Here is a 12,559-nt window from a genome sequence, read left to right on the forward strand (position 1 = left end):
TTGGAACTGCATTGAATCTGTATGACAGTTTTGGGAGTCTGGTCATTTTGACAATCTTGGTTCTGCCTATCCAGTAGCAGGGGACACGTTTCCATTTTCAGATGTTCTCTTCAATCTCTTTCTTCAGAGTACTGTAGTTTTCTTTGGAGAGGGCTTTCACGTCCTTGGATAGGCCAATTCCTAGATACTTTATTTTTCTTGAAGTGACTGTGAATGGTACTGTCTTCATAATTTCCTCCTCACCCCATTCATTGTTGATGTACACAAATGCGAATGATTTTTTTGTGTTGATCTTGTACCCTGCTACATTGCTGAAGTTCTTTATTAATTCTAAGAGTTTTTGGTTGAATTCTTTGGGTCTTCTTGTACAGTATTACATCACCTGAAAATAAAATAATTGGAGTTCCTCCTTTCCTATATGTATTCATTTTATTTCTTTCACTTGCCTAATTTCTCTGTCTAATGTTTAAAGTACTACATTGAATAGAAGAGGGAATAATGGACATTCTTGGTTCTATTCCTGATTTTAGCAGGAATGTTTTTAGTTTTTCCCCATATAGTATGATGCTAGCTATTAATTTGTCATTTTAAAAAATCATATTCAGGTATAGTCCTTTTATACTTGTTTTCTTCAACTTTTTTTTATCATAAAAGGATGTTGGATTTTGTCAAAAGTCTTATCTGCATCTTTTGATATGATCATAAGGTTTTTGACCTTGCTTGTTGAACTATCCTTGCATCTCTGGGATGAAATCTACTTGATCATGATGTACGATCTTTTTGAAAATGTGCTGCATTCTATTTGCTGATATCACGTGGAGAATTTTTACTGTTATGTTCATTAAGGGGATTAGTCTATAGTTAGTCTTATTTTTTAGTGGGGTCTTTATCTGGTTTTGGGATTAGGGTGACACTGGCTTCCATAAATGAGTTTGGGAGCACTTCATCCCTTCAGTTTCTTTGAAGAGCTTGAGTACTAGTATATAACATACTTAAAAGTTTTGTAGAATTCATCACTGTGTCTATCAGGTCTTGGGCTTTTATTAGTTGAGAGATTCTTTATTACTATGTCAATTTCATTGCTTGTTATTGGGACGTTAGGCATATTTATGTATTTTTGTGTTAGTTTTGGTAGTTTGTGTGGTAGTATGTCTAGGAATCTGTCTGTTTCTTCAAAATTTGTTAATTTGCTGGAATATAATTTTTTTGAAATAGTTACTACCTTCTGGATTTCCACATTGTCTATTGTGATTTCATTTCTAATTACACTGATGTGAGTCTTTTCTCTTGGTAAGTTTGGCTAAGGTTTATCTATTTTATTTATTCTTTCAAAGACCCAGTTCTTCAATTTGTTGAAAATTGTTTATATTTGTTTCATTTTTAGTTGCTATCTCATTGATTTCTGCTCTTTTCTTTACAATTTTTCTCCTTAATTTTGGTTTAGGGCTGGTTTGTTATTGTTTATCTACGTTAAGATTAAGAAGTATGTTAAGAATTTCAGGGTTGTTGTATTTGCATACAACAGATAAGATCAGCTATTTGAGCTTGCCCTATCTCCCTAATGTGAGCATTAATTACAGTGAATTTTCTTCTTAGGACTGATTTCACAGGTCCCAGAGGTTTCGATGAGTTGTATCATCATTGTCAGTAACTTCCAGAAATTTTTCAGTTTCTTGATTTCTTTGGTTGTCTAGGAGTATACTGTTAATTTTCCAGGAGTTTTTGCACTTTTCAAAATTTCTTCTGTCATTGATTTCTACTTCCATTTCACAGTGGTCTGATAGTATGCAGTGGGGTAATTTTTATTCTTTTATGTTTACTTAAGAAGGCTTTGTGGACTAGTATGTGACCTATTTTGGAAAAAGTACCATGTGCTGCTGAAAAGAAGGTATATTTTGTTGTATAAGGGTGGAACATTCTGTGTATGTCCATTAAGTCCATATGTGTCAAAGGTATGGTACAGCTCTGAAATTTCTTTATTGATTTTTTTGGTTAGTTGATCTACCTCTTTGTAAAAGTGGGGTGTTAAAATCCCTTACTGTGATTGTACAAGTGTTTATGAGATCTTTTACCTTCAGCAGTTTTTGTTTTATGAAGATAGGTGCTTCAGTATTTGGTGCATATATGTTTATATATGTTTATATATAAACATATATGTTCATTTGGTGGATATAACGTTATCTCTTCTTGTTGGCATCTTCCCTTAACTGGTATGTAGTGACCATCTTTGTTTCTTCTAATCAGTTTTAGCTTGAAGTTTACAATGTACAATATTTGAATTGCTCGATGCATAAAATGTTGTTTTCTACCTTTTAACTTTTAGGCTATGGGTCTTTTTGGATTAATGAGTTTCTTCACTGCAACAGACTGTTGGGTTCTGTTTTTGGATCCAATCTGCAGGTCTGTGTGTTTTAATTGGAGCATTGAGGTCATTAATATTGAGATATTACTAAGGTATGTTGGTTATTTACTATCACTGCCCTCTTTGTCTGTTGGTGTATCCTTTTTATTTTCCTGATTTTTTTTGTTGCTGTTTATCCATTGACCTCACTACTTTTCTCTGTGTTTTTAGCTGTATCCAACTCATTGTTTCTGTTGAGAATATTATTGAGTATTTTCTCTAGAGCTGGTTTAGCACTCATGTATCTTCTGAGGTGGTCTTCTTCATGGAAATCTCTTATTTATCCATCTATTTTCAAGGATAGCTTTGCTAGGTAAGTTAATCTGGTTTGGAAGTTCTTTGCTCTTGGGGTTTGAAATGCTTCACTCCAAGTTCTTCTGGCCTTCAGGGTTTATGTTGAAAAGTCTGCTATGATTCTAAATGAGTTACTTTTATGTGTGATTTTTGGTTTTTCTCTCACTGCTTTTAAAATTGTTTTTTAAAAATTTACTATTTATTTATTGCTGGATAGCTGGTAATTTACTAAGCATGTGCCTTGGTGAACTTCTTTTTTCACCATAATTATTTGATGTTCTTTAAGCATTACTTACTTATACTTTTTGTCTTTTTGACACAGGACCTATTATGCAGTTCAGGCTGGCCTTGAGCTCACTTTGTAGCCCAGGCTGGCCTTGAACTCCCAGAGATCCTCTTGTCTCAGCCTCCTGAGTGCTGGGATTACAGGTGTGTGTCACCATGCCTAGCTCCTTACTTGTATTTTAAATTCTTATATTTGGGCAATTTTCTTCCATGATTTCTACACGTGTTCTAGTGAATCGATCTGTGATATCATCTAGTTTTTTTCTAACTCTGGTTAGCCTTAGGTCTTCTTGTCACCTAATAGCTGGTGGATAGTCTTCTGTTCTTTTATTTTCTTTTTGGCTCTTTATCATAGTTCATTATTTTGTCCTTAATATCATATACTTGGGGCTGGGGATATAGCTCAGTGGCAAAGCGCCTGCCTGGCAAGCGCAAGGTCGTGAGTTCGGTTTCCGGTACTGGAGAAAAACCAAAAAAACAAAACAAAACAATATCATACACTTTATCTTCACATTGGTCATTTCTGCACTGTATAAATTCTACACAGTTTTTTGTTTTTGGTATTTCTGTGTGACATCTTTTTGAGGATTCCATATCCATGTAGAATCTGTCATTCAGATTTTGAACTGTTGTTATGGCTTGGATCTAGATGTCCCTGAAAAGCCTCATATGGCTGTAGGTGGAGCTTTTCACATGTGGCTGACTCTAGGGTATGTGATGCTGGGATGAAGTGTGTAATGTTGGGATTAAGGATATGATGCTGGGACTAAGGGTGCCCCCCAACCCCATTGTCAGTGCTCTGCTCAAGGGGCTGGTAGCCTGGATGAAATATAAAGTCAGGCTTGGTTGCTGCTGCTCCACTTTGCTGCCTTCGTCCTGCCACTCTATGAACTGTTTCTCTTCTGTGATGCCCCCGCCCGGCCAACCCGCCCTGGGGCCAACCCAACAAGCAACGAAAACCCCAAAAAACGGAAAAAGAAAAAAAACCTCCCCCCTTAAATTGGGGAAGGTGGGGAATTTGGTTCAAGAAAAAAAAAAGGAAACAAAAAAAACAATTTGGGTAACCCAACCAAGTTTTTTTTTTAAACCTAGTTTCCTAAAATTCACAGTGGGTGTATTGAGTGAAGTTGCTGTGAACTTTTGCTTCATTTCCTCTTTGAACTCATTTATTTTCATAGATGAGTTTTTTTGTGACATCTTGCTTTGCCTTGGGGGAGTTGGTGGAGTTGGAGATCTTCTGTCCCCTAGATTCCCCATTCTCCTATGTGTCTCTCTGTCCCTCCTTTTTTCTCCTTTTTCGGTGGAGGGGCGGGGGTTTAACCACAGGCTGAGAACTAGCAAAGTGAGGAGAGTTTGTGCCTTATATGGAGATTTTTTAGTAGGATGTTGCCTCCCTGTGAATGACTTTCAGCTTTGTATCTCCAATGTTAGTATTTATCTGTTATTTATTTTAAGTAATTTTGACTCTATCTCCATGTTTTGCTGAAAGAATTGCTTCTATTTATAACAGCATTCACAGATTCAACCTTACAGAACTATATGATAGTCCTTGCATGCACTTTCCCCTCTTTGTCTGTTCTCCATGCACACACTGTGAGAGGTTACTACTCGTGGCTGCTCTGCAATGAGGTAGGAGCGTGGGGCGGGGAGAGTAGGAGGTGGTTGGACGAGGGATGTTAGACATTAAGAGGCAGGCTGGGGATATAGCTCAGTGGCATAAGCACCTGCCTGGCAAGTGCAAGGTCATGAGTTCGATCCCCAGTACCGCAAAAAACAAAACAAAACAATAGACATTAAGAGGGATGTCTGAATGGTAGAATAGTGGTAGATGAGAAAAAAAGTTTGATGTGGGGTCTGATCTTATTGGGGTACTTTGAGTCACTATGGGTACTATGCAGATGTCTCAGCTTGGCCCTGGTCTCCTTGTTTAAGGACCTCCTTGCCATCCCTGAGACAGCAAGCCTGAGAGGCAGCAAGGGGCTGGGGTGGCACCTCGGCTGTCACTCTGCAGCTTAGTGGCAGGCGGTACCTGGTGTCAGATCTGTGTTCTCTTGTGCCTGTCCACAAGTCTCGATTGCCTAGTATACAATAATAACTTAAGCATTGATTAAATGCTGACTTTATCTAGCATTACATTAAGTGCTATCTGCACATGAATTAGTGCAATATTTAAAATAAGCCACCTGCAAGGGTCATTCCCTCCCTTTCACAGCAGAGGGACCTGAGGCACTGAATGTGCACGGACAGCCAGATGCACGAGGCGTGTGCAGGGCCGCCTGCAGCTGTCTAGGTCTTGCTTAGGCTTCTGGCAGCCTCTTTTCTCCTGTGGTCTCTGGTCAAGACCCCAGGTGGAGGTGTGGGGAAGAGGCAGATCCAGGTCAGAAGCGCTGTGGCCAGCACTAAAGATACCAGCTTCCTGGGGAGCCTTCTGAAGGGAACTGTGCCCTTCTCCCTCATTGTCTGTCTCCTTCCGTCTAAGGCCTGGGACCCAGTGGCCATGAGGTCCACAGTGAGACCTGGGCTGTGGGCTCCGGACAAACTCGATGTTATTTGCTGTGTGCAGGTAAACGAACACAGGCTGCTCTTTTGGACCAAATTTGGGGCTTACTTGGTAATTAGAGTCATGCGGATGGTGCTGTGGGTGGACCCTGAATTAAAATCCCAGCACCGAGAATCCCTGTTTTTTAAGTCCTGAGAGACATGTTTTCCCAAGTGTATGACTATTTTTTACTTCCTTTGCAAGCACCAACCTGCACTGTGTGTTTCAGTGAGGACTCCGTCTTTAGTCAACAACTGGGCTTCTCTCTCTCTGTCCTCCACATGATACACAGTCTCAGGAGGTACTGGCTAGGTTTTTCCTGGCTGTCACCGGCCTGGGCCTGAGGAGGTTCCCAAAGCTGAGGGAACCTAACACACCTACTGCTGGAAGTTTCCCTGACTCCTGTTGCAGAAAAAGGATTTTCAGGACTAGTTAGTAAGAAGCATGGGAAGGTTTTATTAGGCAGAAATTCAAATGTACACACTTAAACAGTTCAGGCTCTCAAGAGAAGAGACGCCTTAGTTCCCGGAACAGAGAACACTTATGCTTCCCTCGAGGGTGTGGAAGCCCTGAGAAAATGCAGTCCCTCCTACGAGGGGTACTAGCCCATTCTATAGGTAGAGGACTATTTAAAAAAAATAGGTAATTTAACCTTAATTTACCAAAGCAGATGATACATACAGGACAGTCATTTGATTTTGTTTTAAATTTATTTATTATATGTTTGCAGTACATAACTACACTGTTTGGGGGAATTGGTGCTACATATTGGATCTTGCTTGTCTTTTATCCTTTCCTTCCTCCCTTCTCCTCCTCCATCCTTCCCTAGGTCCCTCTACCCATCTCCAAAAAGTCTTCTTTCCTGTTTCCTACCATCTCTCCTTTATTTTGCTCTTTATTTCTATTTTGGGTTCCTCATATAAAAGAAACAGGGATATTTACCCTTCTGTGTCTGACCTATTCACGTAACATTATGGTGTCCAGGTCCACCCATTTTATCCTTCTTTAGGCTGAGTAACACTCCTTTGTTATATACTGTATACTACAGCATATTCATTCACTGCTCATGGGCCTCTAGGCTTTTTCCATGATTTAGTTGCTGTGGATTATGCTGTTATATACATGAGTATGCATATATCAATGCATACGATGTCTTTAACTTTCAGGAAGATACCCAGAAGAGGCACAGCTGGGTCAAATGGGATTTCTATTTCAAGTTGTTTGAGGACCCTTCATACTGATTTCCGTAGCAGTTGTACTAATTCACATTTCCACTGACAATGTAGAAACATTCCTTTCCCCTACAACCTCATCAGTATTTGTTGTTCTAGAGTAATATGGAATTTCAGGGTTGTTGTATTTGCATTTGCCTAATGGCCAAAGATGCTGAACATTTTTTTTTTTCATGTACTTGTTGCCCATTTGTACCTCCTCTTTTGAGAAATGTCTATTCATTTCAACTGCCATTTTTTGGATTGAGTCCTTTATTTTGGAGCAATCTAATTTTCTTCAATCTTTATATATTCTAAATATTCTAAAGAGTAGCTGGCAAATTTTTTCCCCCATTCTGCAGGTTGTCCTTTCACTCTGCTGTTTGTTTTCTTTTCTGTGCAGAAGCTTTTTAAATCTGATATAATTCCATCTGCTGATTTTTGATACTCATTGGGCAATTAGAGTTCTGTTTAGGAACGTGTGCCTATGTCTTCAAGAGTTTTACCTATTTTATCTTCCAGCAGATAAAAGTGTTTCTGTTTCTATATGTAAGTCTTTGATTCACTTTGGTTTAGTACAAGGGGAGAAATATGGGTCTAGAATCATTCTTCTGCATGTGGATAACCAGTTTCCCCAGAACCATTTGTTCAAGAGGCTGTCTTTCCCCTAGCATGTTTTTAGCTCCTTTATCTAAGCTCAGATGCTGAAGGTGCATAGGTTGTTTCTGTGTCTTTTGCTCCCATGTTTGTTTCCCTGCTAGTACCATGCTGTTTTTATCACTGTAGCTTTGTAATATAACCTGAGGTCCAGGACTGTGATGCCTCCTGCTTTGCTCTTGTTGCTCAGCATTGCTTCAGCTACTTTGGATCACTTCTAGTTCCACATTTTAGATGGTTTTATCTAGTTCCATAAAGAATGCTACTTGTATTTTGATTGGTACTTCATTAAAGCTATTTATCATTTTTGGCAATACTGAGTTAGGTGGAAGAAATAAAGATAGGTAAAAAGGAAACAGGGAAAACTGGAACTTTAAAATTGTACTTCTAAGAAAAATTATAGTTTCGGGACACAAACATTATTCAAGCCTTTTTCCCTTCCAGGAAACTCACTAACAAACAAACAAACAAACAAACACCTGAGGGTCTCAAAAACGCAGTAAGCCTGCAAACTGGGCTCTGGGCCTGTGCTTTTCACCTATAAACTGCACTTCCTCCCACAGACCTCACCCTCAAGGAAGCAGAAATATTAGTGGCCAGCAGATCTGAACTTCACACACCGGGGAATGGTTTGCCTCCTGACACAGCCCAGCAGGTGGGTGACCTGACAGGAGCAGGAACACACATCCTACTGAAGACACCCCCAGCTCTCGTAAATACATCCAGCTCCAGATCATAATGCACCTCTCTTTCCTGAGGGCCCTCACTCTATTTCTTTGAGTGTGTAATTTTAAGTTGCTGTCTAATAAATCCTCCTGAGTCTCTTACTGACATGTTCTGAAAATTCTTTTCCCACAATGGAGGTCAGTGAACCTAAATTAATTCTACACCAGGGTGGATTTAGGTCCCTCATCACCTCTTTAGAAACCTCTTTGTAGTATGGTTAGAAACAAGGAAGTTGAGGGAGCCACTTCTTCATTTAGCTATAAACACAACACTACCCTCGTGGTTATCTATGGTTAAGCTTAGGAGGTCATGATGCCTGAGGTGGCAGATCATCCACACCAGTGGGAAATGAAAGGACAGGCACCTGGAGCTGACCTTTTAAATACTGGAATCCTGAGTTACCGAGGATTCCTCTTCTTTTTCCCTCTTTCTGCCTGTCCCTGCTGCTTACCTATTTTAAAAGACCAGAGAGACCAATGGTGAAAAAGGAGGGTTTATTTTAGCTGTGCACTGACTCAGTGGACTTGTGTCCAAAGGCTGAGCCTTGAACAAAGGAAAGGCTCTAGTTTTATATATACGGCTGAAGAGGCTGGTCTATCTAATGGCAAGAAATTGGTGGGTGGGCAAGTGAGTTTAGAGAACCAAGACAAACGCAGTTAACCAAGCAGTGACAATTTTCCAACTTAGCAACAGCCACAGGGAAGCCTATGGGGGAACTGCTTAGGTTGGGAGAACTTTTAAACCCTGCTTCACCGTGATCTTCAATAAACACAGCTACTTACTACTTACTATGAGGTGTACACTTGGCAGTTCTTTCCCTGTGGTGCACAAGAACCTGGACTATTTTTGTCCCATTCGACTGTAACACTTGGACCCATCCTGGGCCATTTGTCTTGGTGAGTCAGTGGCGGGAGGTGAAAAAGATGTCAAGACTGGGACTTTGCTGAGTCCAGCCAAATGCTCTTCATTTTTTCACTCCTACTTCCCCAACCCTCCCCTCACCTGCAAACTCTCACTCTCAAAACAGCAGGGCATGAGCTCTGCCCACCTGGCGCTGCAGCTCCCCTTTTCAGGTGGCTGAGATCACATCCTAAGCCATGCGGCTTCAGGGGGTCCCTCAATGAGAACTGGCGTTACCCTTGGGATCTGGTGAGTCTACAGCAAAACCAAAAAGGAGCCCACTGGTTTTTTCTTTTCCTCTTTCCTCCCGCAAAATCCTTATTCCCCTTCTCGCCCTTTCCCCTCTCCCAGTCTGAGGCTTTCATCTACCAGGGAACCCAAATCCTTTCACTGTCCTTCTGATGTTAGCAGAGAAACACAGTGAGCCAGAGGGTGGAGAGGGGGCAACAGAACTGGGGGCCCAGGAAGCTTCTCACGGCCTTGCGGGGAGTTCCGTCTCCATCTGGGAGGGAAGGGAGGCTTCCTCTCCGCGTGTCCCACCGGGTGCTGGTGCTGACTGAAGTGGAACAAGAAAATGAAGTTGTGTCCAAGCGACTTTGTTGACAAAAGCTCAGATTTCTGCCAGTCCACCTGGCAAGAACCCCAGCGAAGGGGGAGGGGAAGCAGGTGTTCTCTGTGTTTTCCGCTGGGGTCTTTCTGAGAAGAATGCACGGCCGCTCCGGAGTTTGGGGTGGCTGGCCAGAACCCAGCCATTTCCCTCTCTTCCTCACCAGCAGCTCCAGACCGTGCTGGGGAAAAGGAAGCAGACAAGCATCCCCCTCCACTGGGCCGCACCCTAAAGACGAACGCCGTGGAAGCCTTGCCCACAGGCCCACCGGGAAGGGCTCTATTTCAGCGCGTTGCAGCTGTGTGCAGCTCATCTGCCGTGACCTTCCTAGGTCCTAGAGCCACCTGTCCGGCCCTGCTGGGAGAACTCATCTGGGGCCACTTCTCCAAGGCCAGCTTGCTTCCTTGACCTTGGTTTTGTTTCTTATGGCAATTTTAGTTACTGGGTTTGTTTTTTTTTTGGTACCGGGAATCAAACTCAAGACCTTGTGTTTACTAGTCAGGCGCTTGTGCCGCTGAGCTATATCCCTGGCCCATGACAATTTTAGACTTAAGTTTATCTCTCTGAAACAGTACATGTGCTTTTCAGTTACCATAGACAAGAGGCATTTCCAGGCTTTTTAAACCCTCTATGAGATCTTTACGTATGTTATAGGTCCCTAGATGTGAAGACCTTTGGGGGTGGGTTTTCTTTTCATTTTTTTAAATTTTGTCATGCCCAGATGTTGTGACTTTTTCTTGCCTTTATGATCTACTGTAAAAGATGCAAAAAAAAAAAAAAGTTTTTGCATACTATGGGGGGGATGGGGCTCAATGCCTGGCAATGGCTATTAGACCAGGGACAAGGACGCTTATCCGTGGAGTGGGTACCACACGCCTATAATCCCAGCACTTGGAGGCAGAGGCAGAGGATTACTGAGAGTTTGAGGCCAGCCTGAGGAACATAGTGAGGCCAGGTCTCAAACAAAACAACCCCCCGCCCCCCCAAGATGCCTACCCTAGTTGTGACAGCAATGGAACTGGCCAACGTTGCCCGATCTGGGAGACATCCCTGCATGACTAGCAGGGAGGCCTGGACTAGCCAGGACAGGAAACGCCCAGCCTTGGCTGTGTGGTCTGGGAGAGGTTAGGCAGCCTCAGCCTGGCCCCTGGAGAGCCGAGGTGAGCTGCTTGGGCAGTCTGAAGCAGGGACCTAAATGGAAGCCTGTATTTTCCTCCGTTTTCCTTTTTTCTTTCTCTTTATCTCTTCCCAGAAGTACACAAGAGACCCTGAAGGTGTGCAGCGCATCTTAAGTGATTATGGGTGATTCCAGGTCTCTCCCCAGAAATGTCACTGCCAAGTTGTAGTTTACAACACTGAGAGTGATTTAACATGAAGGATTTAAAAAGTTTCATTTTTCTCCAAAGGTAAGCTGAAAATAGCACAGCAAGGCCTCAAGTTTGGTTTTGTAATAAGGAGGAAACATGAACAAAGATCCCACCTAGCAATCTATGGCTTTTCTCTCTCTTCTTCTGACTCTTACTGGCTGTAAGTCAGTACAACGTTAACTGACAGGAAAAATGAGTTACTCTGAGTACCTGGGTACTGAGGAAAATACTTTTATGACTTACACAATAAAAAGGAGCGCTACCTGATATTCTCTAGGGGAAGATCCTACTGAGTAGGCTATTTATAATTGTAACCCAAAAACCAAGAAAAAAATCAGATCGTAATTCAGCATGGCCAATGCATGTAAAAGTGCACTCTGATTTAATGCAATTGTTTTGCATCATACGTGTTTGTTTTTCTGCCTGCTGATCTGTGTTTTAAACAGTTGGTTCAAGTATCTACAGCTGCTTCGCTTAAGAAAACACATTTTTTTGAGCTCTGTCTTGGTTATTTTTCTCTCGTTGCTGAGTTGAAATACCCAACACCCCAAATTAAGGAAGGAAAGGTGTATTTAGCTCACACTTTGTGGAGGTTTTAGTCCATAATCAGCCGGCTCCAAGGCAGAGTGGCAGGGCACAGGGGCAGCAGTTTAAAGCAGCCAAAAACAGCAAAAGCAACAAGAGCACTAGGGGGCAAGCCAGCCTTTTTTTCTCCCTTCTACTGTATGCCAGCTACCCGCCCACGCCATCTCCTTCCTCCTCTTCCATAAACTCAGGACGTTTGCAAACTGAGGACCCTGACCTCCTGCTGAGTCACTTACGCTTCTAAACTTCTCAATTCTCAACGTGACACAGTGTATCAGCCATTACAAGCTCATATTGATTTATTTTTATTTTTGCTCTTATAGGCTGCATCAGGGATTTCCACAAGAACGAACAAACAAACAAAAACAAAACAAAACCCACCCAAACAGTTAAACAGTTATTCAGGGCTTACCAAACTCATATAAACTATTAGAGAGTAAAAACAAAAACTTCAAGGCTCAGGGTTTATGTAAAGCTTACAAATAATATCCTTAAAGTTTAGTAACAAAGATTATAGGATTTAGGTTAATATACATGTTTTGTATATTAACTTTTTTGTTTGTTTTGTTTTGTTTTGAGACAGGGTCTCCCTATGTAGCTCAGGCTGGGCTTGAATTCACTGTGTAGTCCAGGCTGGCCTCAAACTCACGGCAATCCTCCTGCCTCAGTCTCCCAAGTGCCAGGATTACAGACTAACTTTTAAGTATATATTATTCTCTAAAAGTTCTTTTTAAGTAGGCTTATAGATAAATGGACATGCGCTATATTAGCACAAATACTTTTTGTTTGCATGGTTTAGCAATAAGGTAATTTAAATCGGTTGGTAAAATAACAATGAAAATGGCTTTAAAAGTGGTAACATGTTTGCCCAGGTTGTTAATCAAGGTATCGTCTTAAAAACTGATTTTTAAATATCATATGCATTGTTTTCTGTGTACAGTAACTTAAGTGTTTTCCCTTGGTTAAAGAGAATATAAATATAACAAA

Source organism: Chinchilla lanigera, unplaced genomic scaffold, assembly GCF_000276665.1.
Source record: "Chinchilla lanigera isolate Chin_1 unplaced genomic scaffold, ChiLan1.0 scaffold00028, whole genome shotgun sequence".
Taxonomy (NCBI): Eukaryota; Metazoa; Chordata; class Mammalia; order Rodentia; family Chinchillidae; genus Chinchilla; species Chinchilla lanigera.